The sequence below is a fragment of the Achroia grisella genome, unplaced genomic scaffold, assembly GCF_030625045.1.
Source record: "Achroia grisella isolate CSIRO2021 unplaced genomic scaffold, CSIRO_AGI_Agris_v1 utg402, whole genome shotgun sequence".
Classification (NCBI taxonomy): domain Eukaryota; kingdom Metazoa; phylum Arthropoda; class Insecta; order Lepidoptera; family Pyralidae; genus Achroia; species Achroia grisella.
Genome location: NW_026712841.1, coordinates 4,186,123 through 4,206,747, shown reverse-complemented (window position 1 = coordinate 4,206,747; position 20,625 = coordinate 4,186,123). Strand labels below are relative to the sequence as shown.

General features: G+C 31.8%; 1 protein-coding gene across 1 annotated transcript in view; it reads left to right on the top strand.

The window, feature by feature from the left end:
• LOC131844511 (TLD domain-containing protein 2) overlaps positions 1–20,625 on the top strand; it is an 84,411-nt gene that overhangs the window by 16,321 nt on the left and 47,465 nt on the right. The gene's annotated exons all lie outside the window — the stretch shown is intronic.

The following is a 20,625-nucleotide window of genomic DNA, read 5'->3' as shown; positions in this document are numbered from 1 at the left end:
TTGATTGATTTGTATGTATAACATAAAGATTTAAAGATTTGTAATAAAACCGAATCTGGGACGGGATGACTGTATTGTATAATGCAATCGTTTATTCAGAGAGGAAATTTTCCTTAAAATATCAGATTTCGTTGTTTTTTTTTTATTGAAGTAATTGGGCTATTGTTAGGTGTTAAGAAGCGGTGGCACTGCGACCTTCGAACATCTATTGTGCTCGCCCTGTTTCGAGTTCACTGATTTCGTTGTTACACCTGGATTTCTAAATATTTAAGTCATTATCTTCTATTTCTTTTTGTCGAAGTAGTACCGCCTTTGTGTCAATTTTATTCCTAGACTGTATAAATCTTTAGCTGTGGCGTGACAAAATATTACATTAACTTCATAAAAATTCCATGTACAGATAATGTTAATAATTTATAGAGGCTAACTAGGCAAGCGACAAATATATTACGATTTTTGTCATCTTGATAAATCTAGCGTCGCTATCATATTTACGTGAGCACGACTCTTATCGAAACGCCGCCTACTATGTGATTAAAATCAATGCAAATATTATTTATAACAAAGTCTTTAACACCACTAACTCCATCTCAATGTTAAAACTAAGACATAAAGTATTATGCAAATTGTCCCAAAAACGTTTATTAATAAATATTATATACGTAATGGAAATTTTCAATCTGATTAACACAAACTTTTTTAACTATACTGCTGCTAATTCTATCAATAGGATTATACTATGAAGTTACAATTACAATTGATTATATAACATACATTTGATTATTAAAGAGTATACAAACATGAAAAGTGATGTATTCTCATATGATTCCAACAATAGCGTAATTAAAATTATCTTAATTTAGTAGTTATTAAATTCAATGTCAGAAGAGAAAGAGCATTACGTTGCCAAAATACTAAATTCCACCAAAGATATAATAGCTAAATAGTTCGCAACCCGAAAGCGCCCAAACAATTTCTGAGCATGAAATTGTTCAATATCTCGAGCCGAAACTTGCATTGACATTGCCGCATAATTAGTGTGCTAACTTCAAAGATACCAGTAGCGGTATTAAACCACGCTGAGATCCCGTATTTGTTACTTGATAAATGTACATAATACTATGTACACACCATAAAACTTACCGCTTTTGCAATAAACATACACGTAACTACTCGTCACGTCATGTCTATATTTCCATGACCGTGTCCACAGAACATAAATGAAAGTTGATAATCTGTAAAATAAATTACCTATCCTGACATAAATTAACTATCCTGATATAGGGATTATCTATATTAATGGAAGTTGAAAAACCTTGGTGAACTAGTGGAATATATCGATGTTCATTGATGTTACATCTACGATAACATTTGCATATCCATGGCAAGTTATCAGTCGTATCGGTCTAAAAACAAGACCGGAATATTGGAACGGCGTAACAATACTTACGTTCTAAAAAAACAAGTCTAGTTTTAGTGGGCGAAAAAACAAAAGCCTTATATTTTCTTATCCAAAATATTTCTTATTCGATATTTACTGTACATCGATATATTCATAGGTCGATATCAGTATTAATGATAAATGGATGTTTTTCTAATATCGATGGAGCAAAACATAAAAAAGACGAAGTTACGTGGGTCAGCTAGCTATAAAATATGTATATCTGTAAGGACGTTTATAAGAGAGATTTAAAAGAAGTTATTTGCTTATTCACTTAAACGAGTTAGTTGCAGTTGAGTAATCTATTCAAGTTTTATAAATTTAACATTTTCATTAGCACTTACTTATATTTTGTTCACGATTTCTTTAGATCATCGCCATAAAGGCGTGTATAGCTTATTTATCAGTGTATAATGTGTAAAATTATTTTCACCTTGACACTTGCTCTCTCTCTTTATAGCTGGATGAAGTAATTATTACACTTTTGCTAATTTACCTTCAAAAATTTCAAAATCTAATTGAAAATACAATGCGTTTACTGTTTCAATTATATTTGTAATCATTATTTATTTGATATTTTTGATCACTTTGTTAATACTAGTTGCGACCTAACTAGCTTATAAAAAATGATTATTTACTCAATTTAGCCAGATAAAAAAAGATAATTGCTAGTTTGTTTTAAGAAATACTTTACCTTAGCACCTTTTATAATAGTAATGTTAATTTAAATGGTTTTCTTGAATTACGCACAGAACCCGGACGACTACTCACAGTTTCTATTTTTTACTTCATTGAATTTAATTCACATGAAGAAAAAGAACCAATAATTACTATAATTTGTATTTGCATTGAATACTATGTAGTTACTTCCGCAAACATTATGATTAGCAAGAATAAAGAGACTCTTATAAAGAGAGGTTGTAATTGTAAACAAAGTAATAATAAGGTAGGCGGTATACATTATAGACTATCGTGTTGGTTGATGCGGAAAGCTGCGACATGTTATATTTAAATACCGGGACATGGACGACATTCTGCCACGTCATAGTGTAAAACTATTTCGTCATACACAGTGCGACCTCTGTCTGTTTCCGTAATCGTACGTTCACCTTCCATTTTACTAGGACTGGAAATGGCTAAATATTTATGTTATTAAGTCTTGTTATTAAAGGTAATTGAAGGATCATAAATTATCAATATTTAATCTATCATCCGCTTTGATGATTTGTTGCGGATAGGTTATGAAACTAATTGTTTTCATCAGTTGTCAATCGAATTTTATTTTGATGATTCTCGTTTTAAGTTATTATCAAGGAGGAATGTTCTTTGTATATTTTTTGTGTCTATGTTATGCGATGTCTTCATTAGTTAAAAGTAAGCTGATTTCGAAGTATCTTTTTGCTGTAATCAAAATCTTGTTACCTTTACACCAAATTAATTATAAAACTAATGTGATAATGTGGATTTACAATGTTTTTGGTATTATATATTTGTACAATTTTAATTTTCTATCGCTTGCGGGGTCAGGTAGTAATTACATATGTATGTTGACTACCATGATCCCAGATGAAGTGGACGCCATCTGGTAATGGACAGTTGCCGTTATGTTGAAACATGTGTCACAACTTCACTTTTCACATATCATTGAACATACTTTTTGTGTAATGGATGAATGGAATGCAACTTGACAAGAGGCGTACCTACCGCCGACTCGCAGATTAATTAAAAATAAAATGTTTAATGAAATCACTATGGCCTAAGACGAAGACCTTGTAAAAAGCCTAGTACGACCGTATATTATCGTGTGTGTATCGGATTTCCCACTAGTACTACGTGAGCGACATGTATATTACTCATATAGAATTGACTGATGCAATCGAGCAATTTATATAAGAATAAATAAAAATATTCATCATCTCAGGACAATTCCCACAGCGCCATCTAGACCCGAGTTAAGCTAGCTAGAGCTTGTGTTATATAGGTACTAGAGGACATAGATTTTTTAAAATAAATACATAGACATATTATACATAGAAAACACCCAGACCGATACAAACTATCGTGCTCTTGAATACAAATATTTGTACCGTGCGAGGAATTAAACCCGCGACCATCCGAAGTAAGGCGGTGTGCTAAACCGCTAGACCATCAAGACCACCATTTATATGTACAAGAAGATAGTCAGGCTTTTTTGTGTAAATGGAATGGCAATTAAGCTGACGCGTTATGTTATGGTTAATGGTAACCGCGCCTCTAGAGGTCTGTGAAGCTATTCAATATTCACTATTACATATGTACGTAAACAGCGCAACATATAATATAGTTGAACTGAATAACCGTTTAAGGTAGGTCTGTAAATGACAAGGACAACACATGAACCATAGGAGTCATCGTATATTCTGTGACTACTTATTTTCCGTCAGTCGTATTAGAAATAGACAATTCAGTCGTATATCTACCTACTTAGAGCACTCTACATGTACTTGCTACATACATAAAAGTAAGATAATGTAACTGGTGCAGGATATGTATATTTCAATACTTCGTGACAGTGTGACATTGGAATCAGTCAACTCCATAAACATGCCAACACTTGCAATATTCGCAAGAGGATTCTAGTAATAAAAGCCACGATAAATTCGCAATCTGCCCAGACTTTACTATTCGACGGTTAAAATAAAATCTAGTGGAACATTGGGAACAATCTACATCTCCAGAATGAAGAAATGAATAGTTTTCAATTGTTTTATATTTTATTAGACATGCATGTGTGTGAAAATATTAAGCGCAATCTAAATTAATTGAATGATTTTTCTATTCAATTATATAGCTGTAGGTTTCCAGTTAATTACCCTGTATTGAAAAACATACACATTATCCATAGCCATTTTCTTTATGTCTTATAAAGTAGGAAAGGATTATCACATACATATATACCTATAGTGTTTTGTGACGCATTCATAAAGTGGGCTACATGGCGACATCATAAAATAAACGTGGCGCCTATAAGCTATAGAAACTAATTTGACAATCGGTTTTTTGTGCCTTTGTTATGATTAATATAATACTAGATTAAGATTAACCCTTTCCAATATTATCACCATAGTCATTTCAGTGATTACTTGCCTACAAGACTAATTTCCGAACCTCATCCCGTCATTGACATATCGTCCTGCACTAGCTCTTGTTCTCAAAAACCTTTCTTCTCATTATCCAATGGAGAAAGGTATATGTCAAAAGGATAATTTTTGACGTTCAGTTACCATTGAAACAATTAAACGTAAAACGTATTTAAGGGGGTCTTCCTATGTGATGAGAGACGAGGGTTGAAAAAATCGATTTTTTTTTTCATAAATTGCTCCCTTAACATGTCTAGAATACGGTAGTAAAGCGATTTTAGAAAATTCGAAGTCGTTTTAAAGATACAGCAGGTAAAAGAAAGAGCGGTTCGGAGCGGTGAGTTGGCAGTTAGAGACCGGGCCTATTGTGTACCGTCGGCTTTATACCTGGCCTCCCTTTTATTAATATATTTGTTTATACAAGTTTAGACACGTTTCTACAGACTTAAACAGAAAAGGAGCAGGTAAACTTACTGATAAAGTTATCCAAGAAATTACAAAATTCTACGGATTAGCAATTCGACGCCATCCAGATTCGCTTGAAGATATGAGAAAGGAAGTTTGGGCAACGTACTATCACAAATGTTCTTCTGATGAAAACCCTCAGCATCAATTTTGTCCAGAAGGCGAAGACAGTTGGTGTAAATGGCGTAAGGCTGAAGCTAATAATGAACTGGACCAATTTCATCACGATAAACCACCTCTAATTCCGCAAGTCCAAGAAGCTATCAAACCGGTTTTCGAAGATTTATCGAAAGACGAATTATTAATTCGTTGTTTAGGAGCAGAGACACAAAACAATAACGAATCTTTGAATTCTTTGATTTGGACTTTCGCTCCTAAACATCTTCATTCTGGTCCCAAAGTTGTTGAAATTGCTAGCTACTTAGCAGTTATTATCTTTAATGAAGGTTTTCAAGGTATTTTAAAAGTTATGTCGATTATGGGATGCCCTGTTGGTCGTGAAGCCCAAGCGTATGTTGAGAAACGGGATGAAAAGCGAATCTTACGCTCTGAGCGGCGCGTAAGTGATGTCGTTAAACAAGCCAGGATTGACTCAAGAGCTGAACAATCTGCTTTAAAAGAGTTTCACGAGGAAGAGGAAGGAATACTCCATGGACCAGGCATCGCCGATTGAGAGTAAGTTGATATTTTAATAGTTTTTAACGGACTTGAAACTTTAAACGCGTTTTTCTCAAAACTGTGTTTTTCAAACTTTCCTCCATTGTATCTCAGAAACGGCTGGACCGAATTACTTGAAATTTACAGGGCACACTCAATATATGTAAACGCATGGAATGAACTATTATCAATCGAAAATTTTCAAAACTTCGATTTTTTTATAGCAAAAAACAAAAAAAAAACGCCTAATTTGCAACTTTTATTTCAAATGTCTATCAAAAATCCAATTTTTTTTATATTCATTTGATTATAGGTCATTCCGTGCTTTTAAGCCTACAAATTAAAACGCCGTTTTTTTTTTTTTTCAGATAAGCCGATCAGCCGGAATCGTGGAGGAAGTGGGAGCTCTTTTTTTCGAGGCGGGGGTGTTCAGAGCGCTGTAACTCTAGTTTGACTGAATATTTTTAGCTGAAATTTTATATTTATACTGTCCAAATATGTGTTAATAAATGATAAAAAACTTGAAGCTCTAAATATTTACTGGTCGTAGAAAAAAAATCCTAAAATATCCCTAAAAAACAGGCCGTCACATAGGAAGACCCCCTTAATATGCATTGCTAAGAAAACCTTATCCTTATCATTATAATGTTTTAATTATATATGTACTTACTTTAAAATTTTTAGACGTCCAATTCTAATTTCCAGATTTCTATATATAATATATTTATTGCTGATTTATGATTTTTACTGTTTGTATATATTATAGAAGCAAATTGTATTGATCAGACACATAAAATTTATATTATTTATATAATGTTTTAACCAATAATATAAATATTCTCTGTATACACACCAAGCCGTGTAAACTTTTTCTGTTATAAAAACGAAAACATGGGAAATATGGGTATGTAATATATTATTTTAATTCATATTTATTATCGTTTAAGACGATCAATAAAGCAAACATGTTGATATTTATCTTATTAACAGTTTTATCCCAAATCCTGGAGCTTAGCCAATACTCCCACACTGTTTATATTATTATCATGTTATTCACGTATATATACATACAAAGAAATCAGTTATTATTTTTTAGTATATTTGTTGAATCTTAATACAATATTGCATTAATTAAAAAAAAAATTGACTAGACTTTAAATTAAAATTTATATTATATTTCCAAATTGTAATTTTTCAGTTTATATAGAATTATATTAAGGAAGAGATATACTTATAAAATATTATTATTTCTTTATTAATTAACTGGATTGTAACCTTATTCTCATTGAATTGCAATTCTTACGCAAATGTTTTGATACAGTTTTGTAAATTTCCAAATAGTGTTGCCCTTGGCGAACTATAATATGATTTAATGTCTGTGGCTGGCATTGCTCCAGGAGTCCCATTCTCTCCTTTAAGTTTCATATTTCATCATGTTTACTAACAATCGGTCTGTCTCGTAAGGGTTTGTTTTGTCTGGCCCACTAATAAGGTTATAGTTTGTCTAATAATTCTTTATTATTTAATTAGCAGCATTAACTTCACTATTAATTATAAGTAATGAATAGTTATATATTTTTTATCGAATGGATGATTATGAAGTAGCGCATTTGATCTAGCGGATACATGCTTTCTATTTATTCATAATTCACTGAATATAAAGTCAGGTAGTTAGCCTATCGTAGAGAATTAATCTGTAATTAACAATGATGTTTTCCAGCCTATATTCTCTGGTGATATATTACTAGTAATTACACATTAGTCCCCAATACTTTCTTTTAACAATCCTCTTTCTCCCTAATAATGTTATGTATAATGGTATAATTATTATATTTTATCTTTTCGTTCTGATGTCATCATATAACTACGATCTATAAACTAAAGTCGTAGTTGAGTACATTGGGTTGGAAATGGTGTATGTGAGATGTTCAGTTCAGCGCTACATCGTAGTAATTTATTTTATATTTCATAAGTCTTTGCTAGATCCATCTATTATATTACGCCTACGCGCAGTACGCGGGCCCTCCAAATTAATTTATTTTTAATAATTTTATCTATCGTAGTGTTATTACGAGTGCCATAAGATAATGTGATGTCCATGGTGCTGTTCATGTACCTATATAGGCGAAGGTTACCACTAACCATCAGGTGGACCTACATCTTATTGACATGCCAATTCAGTTAAAAATAAAATTGGTGAACTTTCCACAGCACTAATTTTAATACTTTTTTTTTATATGAATGAAGGCTATTTTCATCTAAAAAATTAAATGTCTAAAAAGTCTCGTTTGGGGCGAGATCGCGATTATAAATCCACTTTAAGTACCATCTACGTCGAAGCCTCCATTGTGCTCGATGATAGGTGGGTCTGAAAACCCACACCCGTGTTACCTATTGTATAATACAGGGTCACCAGACAACACTTCGTAACAATAGCAACCTTAGATAATGGGAATACAGTAGGTATTAGAATGTTCTCACAGAGATCAATACTAACAATATCCGTACCTAAATACATAGGTGCGTCTTGTGGGACCCGGTAGATTGCATTATACTAAGACGACCAAAATTAGAACGTTCCCCTAAAGTTCTATTCACGGCAAGAGGTTGTCGTATTAAGCTTGAGAATGATTCAAACAAACATTTGCTCAAGTTTTACTTATATTCATATTTCAGTTTATTCTATATCATGACACTAGTTTCATAACTAATATAATAATATTTTAATTATTACTTTGGCATGTTAAGGCAGCGTGATTTAGTATATGCATTATTTTTGCACGCCGAGGCATTTTACTAACACCTGTGCCATGCAACTAATTTCATCATATGAATTGCCAGTGTCGCCAGAGCTTGGATGATGGGGATCATAATTTTAGTGATTTCGTAGATTTCACTAAAGAAAAGTATTTAACAGTTCTGAGTTAGCATTATAACAGAAATTTATTTAGGTGTATTACTAAACTAAAAAGTATACATTATATTATAAACGCGTTTTCTAGTATAGTCGTATATAATGAATGGATGGATGGTATATGTTACGTTTTCTATGAATGATAGTAATGTACTTACTAGATATATTGACATAATAATTCATGCGGGCGGCGATATTTGTCTAGCATAATGTATGGTAAGAATGAAATGTAGACTAATAACCTCCATGTGGTTCTCCTTGGAAATTATAATGATGGTTCATTCGTGGTGAATTTACCATCTCACTAACCTGACATCATGCTCATCATCCACTGGTGACCCTCCAGCGTAAACCGTTAGCATAGGCGGATGTACCATTTTCTTATCATCCATTAAAAATATATAAATTACTTATTGTAATTTATAAAAATACACCTCTAGGATCTTCCACTAAAAGCTTAGTCTATGTTAAATAATAATATAATCAACAATGTATCCCATGTTGATATGAATAGTATTTTAAATGAAATTATATGCAAAATGGTTTATTTATAGTAGTTGTACTAAAATTCTGTTGTATGTGTTCAGAGTGTGCAATTCATCCATGTCCTCCATGTGGAATTGCATGAAACTTGGCACAAGTATTGTTCACAGTTAGCTAGCTAGCACAGACGAGCGTCTGTGCTAGCAACATTTGTTTTTAAGTATGTTAGTAACTCAGAGGCACAAAATTATTTAATGTGTCTTTGGATCTTAACGAAATTAGACATGAAAATAGATTCCACTATGAATACAGATAAATACCCTTAAAAAGCAGACGAAATGAACTACGACTACTACTAGTGAAAGTACTGGTTTATTCATAAACGGACTGCACTGAACAATTTTGTGTTACTAAAGTTAGGAAACACTATTTGACGTTCGAAAAATTTGTCTAAAGTCTATAACGATTAATGTAAAGTTTATGAATAATATTCCGTACATGATTAACTTTTTAATAGGAAAATCCGTCATAACAGTAAATATTTATGTAGACAATATACGACTACCATTTGCGTTTTGTATGCAATAATTTCCCACAGATGCGTTATGTTTATTAATTCACATCAGGCGTGCATACTGTACATTTATCTTTTCTAGGCACTAGGACATAAATCGCTGTTACGATCTGTTAGATGGACATATCAATGCTTTGTATAGTCACTTCCGAATGGACCGCGGAAAAGGGTGACCCAGATGTGTAGGCGCAGAGCGGTGGCAATGTTGATTTTCACAAGGACGGTCGCATTCAAGCGCTATTTACGACTTATGGGATTCATATTGTAGATACATTCTTGTTATTTATTATGTTGTAACTTATTCGTTTCTCTCATTGCCTACAACCGCTGTCTTTACGTTTGTAATACATTTTGTTTGTAACTGCTATTTCGCGCATCTGTTTTTTATTTAGATAAAAGTTGGTGTATGTTCGTCCTCGTGATGCAACTTGACTGGGCTATACACGCAGATAACTTTTTTCAAAGATTACCCCGGTGACGTGCGTTTTATTATAATTCAGACTAGATAAATATATGAAGCATTTAGTTACAATTTTATGTATGTAGTGTGGGTTGTCGAGGATGTAAATATGACTACTTCCTCCCCATTGCGCCAATTGCGCTCGTTTGCAGACGACACTCAACTAATTGTAGACTCCGCAATTAGAGAACGCTTCATCTAGTTGATGGACAAGTGCGCACCTCACAACATTGTACTTACATGCAGGATATCCCCACGCAGATGTATGGAGAACGTCATGTGATGATAAGATATTGCCATTACTTCACAGGATTAGGGTTACCTAATCCTGTAAAGTCAAGGCAATATATAATAATACTGTGTATTAACACAGTAGATGAGTTTGCGAATTCACATGCGTATATATTATTAAACGGATGGAATATGTCTATCACAAATTTTTAAGCGATGCTAACCATAGTACATTAGTGAAAGCCTCACCCAAATCGATACCTACATTATTTCGCAGAAACAGACAAAAGTTTTAACATTGGTTTGTTTTCGTATAACGTTGACGTTGTTGTTCCCGAATAATAGTGATACATATATACCATATTATTTTCATATATAGTGGTTTTCATTTCAGAGTAATATTTTTATTATGTGCGTATGTAACTAAATAAATTTCAATCAGATGATTGTAAATTATCATTTCATTATCAACTCAATCAAATGTATGGAGTCAAGTCATATTAATAGATTGTCTAAAATAAGAATCGTTTTTGTTAAACATCCTAGAGATCTACTTTGGACAATCTCCGTGGAGCTTTTTAAGCTGGACTTGAAGATCAATTAGTCTTTAACACTAATATATTTTTATTAATTAATCTAAATAATATTTATTTGTTTTTTATTAGTAATACACTACATTATTTTTCTATGACTACTCAAGGATTTAAAGATAAATTGGTAAGACATGATAGACATAGATAAATAGCAAATAGATCTATCCTGGTAACAATCAGATAAATCATACGAAGGTTCCGGTGACTATCAATTTTAGACTGATTTATCTGGTCGGTTCAATTCATATCTCTGTAAATGTTAAGAAAACATACGAGTTATATCCGGTGGCAATGAAATAACGTAATATATTTTGTGTTTAGTGACAAGCAGCCCGCTCGGACTGGCCTACATCATTCCCTGATGACGGTTTGACATTTCCAAGACCAAACAAATACTCGTTGATGGAAATGTTAGCTAAGAATAGATAGGGTTTCTGTGTCTTCGACTGTAATACGAATGAATTGATGGGGTCCTGTACTAATATTACAAAGATACGATACGTTGTTTGTTCGTGTACATAAACCGCGAAACTAGTCACCTATTTGAAAATACCATTTGAATGGTACTTTTTTTTATTGGGGGGGTTTGGGCTATTGTCAGGTGCTAAGACCTATAACACAGCAACCTGTATAGATTTATTGTGCACGCCCTTATTCAAAGTGAATGGCAAAATTTGCAGATTGGTGATGATGATTGATTGATTTGAATGATACGTTATTTCAAAAGGCTATGTCTTATGTATATTGTTCAACTATATGATCAGGATCTCACCTTACTCACTGCAAGTGGATTGAATGACTGCAATTTACTATGTACCCTGTAATTAATATTAAAATCAGAGAGAGACATAAAGGTCATAGTATGCTTTGTCACACGATATCCATCACTAATATGACAGATAATATTACTGTTATCCGAAATCTTATCAGGTTACGTGTATGATATTAATTAATATATTAGTAATTTTGTAGTATCGTTGGGAAAGATATATGAAATGATATTCTTCGTAGAAAAATCTAGCATTAAGTAAATATATAGGTAATAATTAATTGTATCGGGCTGGGTGTTTTCTATGTATAATATGTATATATTTACGAAAAAATATATGTATTTGATTCAGATACCTTTAGCTTTACTTAGCTCAACTCGGATCTAGATGGCACTTTGTGAATTGTCCTGAGATTATTTATTTATTTTATATTATTCGACATTATAAACTTAAGTAAGCAAACTAGTCGCTCGCTACTATTCAATGTAATTATTTCCCGTTCTTATGTTACGATTCGATACAGATAGTGATATGTGACGCATAAATGCATTAAGTACATTTTGTACACTGAGATCACAGCAAGGTGTGTCGAATTACATTTGTATATTCCTATGTTTATTTGTCGTATGACAAGGCCGTTGTAGTCATTAGGGTCAACTAGCACATAACACTAGAGGCGACAGTGCACTCCTATTTCAATTTATTGTATGCACTGTCAATATTTTTTTATTTAACTGTTTCAGTATTATATCTTTTCGGTTTGAAGTATGTAATCTGTTTTTCAAGCACTTTATGACATACGTGAAATGAAATCAATGTAATGGTGATGAAATTTGACTATTTCACTGGTTTGATAATGAAACTCTAGCTTTCTAAACAGCATGGTCGTAGAAACCTTTGTTATAAGTATATTTATTTAAGAAGTTTTAAATGGCAAACAATGTGAGTTGACGGTAAGTGGTAACCGTCAATAGTGTACGTGAACAGCAGCGCGACATCACGTTATCATGTGATACTGGTGATACAGCTCACGCGTTCCTATTCCGGAGGATTAAGAAGCCTGTTATCCTTTAATTTATCTGCCCCTTTCATTGAAATGTGTTTCAACTTCAACCGTCAACTTGCTTTGTACGCTGTGCTTAGAAAGCAAATAAATGTATGCAAAGGTACGCAGACTTTTTACAAAGTCTATTTCGGTAAAACCTAATTGAATTTGGTTTTTATAAATAGTTTATCAGGATGTATGATGACATCCTTATTCAGAATTCAGAAGGTCATTACAAGATTCTAGAGCATAACATCCATCTGAATATTGTCTTAATAGATGATTTTAAAATATTTTTAAGTAAGTGTAATTATGATCATTTTGCTTCATTTAAACTCCAATGATTTTATTCACAACAAGGGTAATTAGATTGGCGAAACGAGATATTTAATCATTCTTTCCTCTGCTATTAAATAACTTGATAAACATGTTAATTGCTGTATTTTAAAGGTGCTATTATAATAATTAGACGGTCACCTCGTGTGTGTTTCGTAATTTGTTAAGTTTGTATTACTCAGTGGTGTGCGGATCCATGACGCATTGCGTTGCCGCTTAAACAGGGATGCCAATCGTAACACGATCCTCATACAAATATAAGATTTTTATCCTTCGGTAACAGGACATTTTTTCAACCCCATACAGGTTTGTACGAGTCTTTGACTTACGAAAATTCATCAAAATACCATGATGTACTAGATTAGAGAGCCAAATTGAACAAATGTACGATATTTTGTTGGAATTTTTATTTCTTAGTACAACGATAACCAACCTTAAAATACTTATTTTAAGGTTGGCAACCCTGGGCTTAAAGTCACTGATACCGAGGTTGTGCCGTATTACGACGCTCTACAATTACAGTTATTCGCTAATAATGTAATTATTACTTTATTTCACGTTTAGCAATGTACGTATGTTACTGAACTGTTCTTAATACGAAATTCTTGCATCGCGTGGTTGTTAAAAAGCAAAAAGAATATATGGAGACTTAACATAGTAAGTACATATGAACTGCCCTCGTTACTGGAAAAGTATTTTTTTTTATAAAAAAATATGATTTTAAAAGTCAAGGAGGACCTAGTAGCATACTGCATACTGGCATATAGACATACTTAGAAATACAATGGTATTTGTTCCGTGGTGGATATGAATAATAATCTGACTCCAATTTTAATTATTATATTTTAAAAAGTTACAAGTAAATTTTATGCGCACGTCATACGTAGTGGACGTCGAAAAGGGTACAGGCGAGCCAACCTTAACCGGATTGGACCTACAGCAAGCCGATCGCTAGTGTTGTGCGCCGACAGTATTTGCGATATAAAACAGTTTATTCCTTTTTCAAATGACATGCAAGACAAATATTCATCGGCCTTAATTGTTTTTATATTTAACTGGAATGCCAACTTGTGCAAAGCTTTCCATTTACTAGTATCTATTTGTGCAAGTAATTTTTTTTTTCGTTTTCTTTAGTTCTAATATTCTATTTTTATTAAAAGATAAAATGTGAACGAAATTGTTTTCATAAACATATGTTGGAAAGTCACTAATATCAAAAAAACTATAAGTTATTATGAAGTGTGAAATAATACAATAATGATCAAATTCAGTTCCCGTAGAAGAAAGATCTGAGGTAACGCACATTAAAGATATGCAGTTGAATTGAGAACTTCCTTTTTTAAGTCAGTTGAAAATAACATACATTGAATTATTTATCTAATTTTATAACCATATCTGTTTTTTATTTCTCTACATGCCTCTACTATATATATATATATATATGATTCCTAAAATAGAATACAACGCGTCGTTTCCTAATACCAGTTTTTAAGTTGTTTTGGCACAGACACGTAAACAGTATAAATAATTCTTGTACGAATGTACAACCACACCTCCAATTGAGTGTGACGCCATTGAATAAAAAAATGTCTATGTTAACTTCTCATTATTAATATATTTAAACAAGATTAGATAGATATAAAATTATAAACACATGGCGTGAAAAAGGTGAAAAGAGTGTTTATAATTATTAAAAAAAACGCAAAGCAAGTGTTTAAGTTAACAGTTAATGGTTTGGCATTTTAAATCTGAATGAAATGATCTACATAATTATACTTATTAATTTTAATTTATTTAATATAGTTTCACAATTAAATCTTGATGAACTTGACATTACAATGAAAATCTGATAATCTATAAATGTAAGGGAAATAAATTTAATTTATTATAAAAAAAGTAATATATATAAATCTAATAAAATAATAATATACATATACATAATAGCGCAGATACATTTGGAAAAAAATAATATTAAATAGTATTAAAATCCTTTCAGCCGTTCAGTAGTAAACAGACGGACACATACTCACTTTCCAACTTATAATGTCAGTATGGCTAATTAGTAGGACAGCAAAACCGTAGTTAGAAGATACTAGCATAGCACAATAGTAAAATGGTTTATCTCGACGTACGTGCGCGTGCGCTCGTAGTACGAGTAAGTACGTAGTTACTTCACTGTTTCACAACTGCAGCAATAGTCCAACGACCTCGCGACTGATTAACTGCCCGTTTATAGGTACTTCCTCTCTCCTATAATAATTATATATCTATTATAATCCGCCGTTGTAACAGCTTAAATTAATGCCCCTTTAAAAGGTAAATAATTGCAATTTTGATGCGCAGTAAGGTTATTAAATTATTATGTATGATAATGATATGTGGGCTGACAGACGTTAGCACAGGTAGGCACATAATTCCAGTGCCTACCTGTCCTAACGTCTGTCAGGCCACTTTAGCGTATTCACCAGTAATTATAGGGGGTACCGTATGGAGTTCGACCTGATAACATTACTATCAAAGGGGCCACAAGCTCTCATTACTAATAATTTCCTACCCCCATGATAGTGGGATTGCTTATTTGTTTCTATATTGCCTCCTGCGACCATTATGGTTCAACCCATCGTCTTGTTTGGCATACACGTCATATTTTAGATAGATAAGAACGGAGGGAGGGTTCTTGAAAAGAAGTTGATGAACAATGAAGTCGCGTGTAAAACCTAGTTTCCAATATTTGAGCACTGTGACCTTTTGAAGTTACTTATAAAATATTGGACTTCCAGTAGTCATATATACAAATTTGTCCTAATTCCTACTATTTGAGCTTCTTGACATTTTGGCATTTTGTTTTACCTTTCTGTGTTGTGTAAACAATAAAACTTAAATGTCTAATTTAGAAGCTGCCTATATACATATATATATATTTTATTTAAGATAATGATGAAAGAGTCATGTATTATATCGAAAATAAACGCTCATAAATGAGTAAGAACATCTATGAGAATTTATTTTCGATATAATTCAACTATAATATTTAATGTAATACTTTATTTTGTTACATTTAATCGTCTCGCAAATAGACGCTGCATTCGCTCTACAATTAACGACTTGCCACGTAATGTTAAAAATATTATTTATTTGGGTTCATGTATAATTATTCTTGTGAATTAAAAATAATTTCAAGGTTATCCGGTGTTGGTAAAAGTATAGTAAATAATAACATAATTATTATGTTATGGAATAACATAAATTGCGTAACTTGGTAAATAATTATTTACCAAGTATAATATAAATTTTGTTAAAATAACAAGATATAAACACAATTAAAGTGACTGATGACTAGAAGCACTACGAGTAATTGCTCAACAACTCATGTAACACTTGCACTTGACCGCATTTTTAGATTTTTATATTAGTTTTTGTTATTGTTGATATTCTATATATATATATATATATTTATTTCTAAAACCTATGTATAATGTATACTAAGTATAGTATACTATCTATATATACTATACTATCCAAAAATAAACTTGTCCACAATATATATTTTGCTATTAACTGTTATTTAATTTTTTTATATCATAAGATACGATCAACACAAATTCAACAATTGTATAGAATTTACTAACAATTGTGTTATCTAAATAAAAAAATAGAATTTTGACCATATAATATTGATTGCAAAACATCAAAATCAGTTCAGTATAAAGAAGATACATCCTAACAAACATACATAAAAGTGACATAACGGATATTGAAACTCCTTTCATAAGAAGTTTAATATGGTTCAGTAATGATAACAATGCCCTTACAAAGTTTGTACTGTTTTCCTAATTACTATAAATTTCATACATAGAATCTGTAATGACAATATGTCAATTGTTTCTTCCGTTTAAGAGCAATGGAAATAAAGCAGATTACGGGCGTTGTTGTAAATAATGTTTTGATAAAGTTATGTTGAAATTGAAATGATGATGACGATTAGCTGTATATACAAAGAAATAAAATGTTGTAAATAAATTTCAATGCTATTATATTTTTATATTAATAAAAACGCTTTATTATAATTATATTATATCTAAATAAAAAAGTATGATTTGAGATCATGTGTGATCATTTTTTATTTGCATTGTACAAAAAATGTCGATAGGTCGTATTAATTAATCACTGTTTGTTAGATCATAGATATAATTCTCATGAGTAGGATACCTATATCAAATTAGGATTGCTGGCGGAAGACTTAATGTCAATTTACTATGACATTGATAACGCCCACGTCTTAAAAGGGCAGGACGTCAGAAAGTGAGGTCATTATTATTAAATGCTGGTAGATCGGATCTGCAATGGTCATGACTTTACAAATAGGAAATTGAATGCTCTAACTGATCAAAATGATATGTCTCTGATTAAACTTACAAAGTACAGAGAAAATAGATTGCTTACATCTCTTAGTGCTTTATGAAATGTTAACAGCTAACATTAACATAAAAGAATTTTGAAAGTTGGTCTATAACTGACGAAGATGTGAGATGAGCATACATAAAAAACAAACATCAAATAAGATACAACTTAACTAAAATATATAAAAAAAAGAACAGTGATCCAATACATACTCTTTCTATTTAGAAGTCGGATAAAAATTCCCCTTTTAAAAACATAACGAGTTATTAAGATTGAGTGATGAGCACAGACTCGGTTTCATATATTTTAAATGGCAGAGTGGTCAAGAGTATGTTAGTTAATAGTAGGTTCAATTCTATCGTAGCATCTAAAAGTAGAAGTAATTCGTAAAACAACTAAATTGTTTCGTTGCCTTAAATGTCACCTATACATATAATTGTAGGATTCATTCTAACATAACATTTAAAATACCAGTCTAATATTATTTTATCTTTGTTATAAATAGTACTGCAGCAACTTATATATAGTCGTATATCGAGTTTAAATTAGAGATTAGAATCTGATAAATGTTTTACACTGCTCAGTAAAAACTAGATTAGGTATATCCTATTAGAACCGGATCTAATGTTTACAGTAATTTTATGTTTATATAGAAGATTATATTACAAATAAATACCTATATGTGCAACATAATTTATTATTAATTAATTATTAATGTGATTATATTTATTTCTGGGGTATAATGATTCATAAGCACAGTGCATTTATTTGCTTTTGATATCTAATCACGTGCATTTAATGGATCAAGTTTAATTTCTATTTAAATTATATCCGCCAATATGTTTCGCCTTGGATGTATTTCAGAATGCGGAATTGAATCATGTGCATGGCATTTATATGGTAACAAATAATCATTAAGGTTGAGTTACAATTTTATTAGATACTTACGTGCAGTGCGAAGTTTACAATTCATCATCTGTCACAGCTGAGAGCTGAATGATGTAAACATACATTTATGTATTCAATGTTGATTACACTACTAGTCTTGAATATCGTCATTCATAAAGATAAATTGACTAGTTCGAGTCGAACTCGATAACTCGGTTAATTTTATTTAAACACAAGCAAATATACGTGACTATAATGCCTATTATCCCCAATAATGTGATCAGAGATATTGTCAAATGTCGATGTTGTGGTGAACGCAATACGTGTCCACATTTCGCTATATTATATTTGATATATTTGAATAACCTATGGTTTGATATCGCTGTTTCCCATGAATTGACACAAAGTATTTTATAATATAATTGACCTTTCGACCTCTTGGGTGTAGTGACAAGCCCGCGACGATTACTAAATATTGTTTATATGTAAAATTTATAAAGTTTGATAAGTAAATAACAATTATGACTACTACACTGATTACGCATATTGGTCATCTAAAGTATGTTCGACCTAGTAATGTTATCACACCGATCGCTAATCTCTAACACAAGTTTGACATAAAAATATAAGGAAAATGTATTATTTTGTATAAACTAATGAATCACGACCATTAATATAGCTATCTATCGGGCTATGTGTCAGATATAGGCTTAGTTTTCTGATATCATAAGGATGAATTACAGAAAGTTTTATAATCCTATGAATATAACAAATTTTAAAACTTGTAAAGGATATATGTTTCAAAATTCTTTAGCTTCAACAGCTATATGGAATTGTGTGAAATTTCCAAAATAAACATACATAAAATGAATATTTAATTTATTATTTTATACTTTTATAATTAACATAGGCATTATTGTGGAATACAACTGGTATTAGAATTATTAATATACGCTTAAAATATAGTATATACTTGTCTAGCTTTCTATTGGTGACATCTTAGATTTTAATTTCGTAGTGTTGTTGAATACTAATTTTTAGTATTATTACAAAAAAAATTAATATCGTAATCTTTCATACAAAAAATTATGATGAACATTACATTTAGCCTTAGATTGTTCTTATGTACAATGTATTACAAGTACCTTATACCAAATATTGAATATTAAAGACAATTAATTTTTCTATAAAAAAGAATGTGATAAATGACACATTATTTAAAAATGTACACAATGAACCTAATTAATACTTTATGTATATTGTTATCGTACAAAATATATACGTAGTAGACTCTAGACTGATGTAATCTCGGTAAAAGATACGAGAGTGTCTGCTCGCCCTGCGACGGGCATCCAGCCCGCCTAGCCGCCCAGTGTCAAGGCCAACCGCCATCCCCCCACGTTTCTGGGCGACTACAGCTAGTGAAAAGCGACCGCCAGAGCAAGACACCCCTACACTTACACGTGTATACGTATAGTAAGGAGAAAACCTTGCAGCTCGTTTGTAAATGGCTGAGTTACCCGACTACGCCCCGAGTCCCGCTCGGGGAACTCTCCACTTTATGTAACTTAAAACGGTGAACTTGTCCGGCTTCTTTAAATTAATAATCATAATTTACGTAATTTGAAATGTTTGTCGTAGAACTCGGAAGGTTGAGAATTACACGGTTCTTTAATTAAAACTCATCGGTGTGACCTACATACTCTTCAAAATACAATTATATAGCTGTGATATAGTTTCAGTACCTAACTCGTTAGTAATAACTAAATATGACAAATGAATACGGGAGCATACCTTATAGATCTTAAAGATAATCTATTTAGCGATGATATCATGTAACACACAAACGCCTGCTTCATAGTGAATTTACATACAAGTACGTTTTGTTCCACAAAAGAAACCGGAATACGAGTTATAGAAAGTAGATACGATCATTTATCTAATCGATAATACCTACTTTTGTTTATAAAAATAATTTGATATGTCATTACTCATTATCATAATCGTTTCAAGAACAATAATTTTCTTTTACATTGTCCAGATGTTGTTGTAGGACTACTATAGATAATTTAATCATAAAGGAAGACAGTGCACTACATCGTATACCTTTATTAACTCCTCATTTACCCGATTCGTAGTCGAACTATAAAGAAATTTTCTTCCTATGAATACCTTGTTTCAAACGGGGATGGAAATCATGGCGACCTAAGCTATGGTTCGAACCCCTAGCGGTGCTCTCGGATTAGTC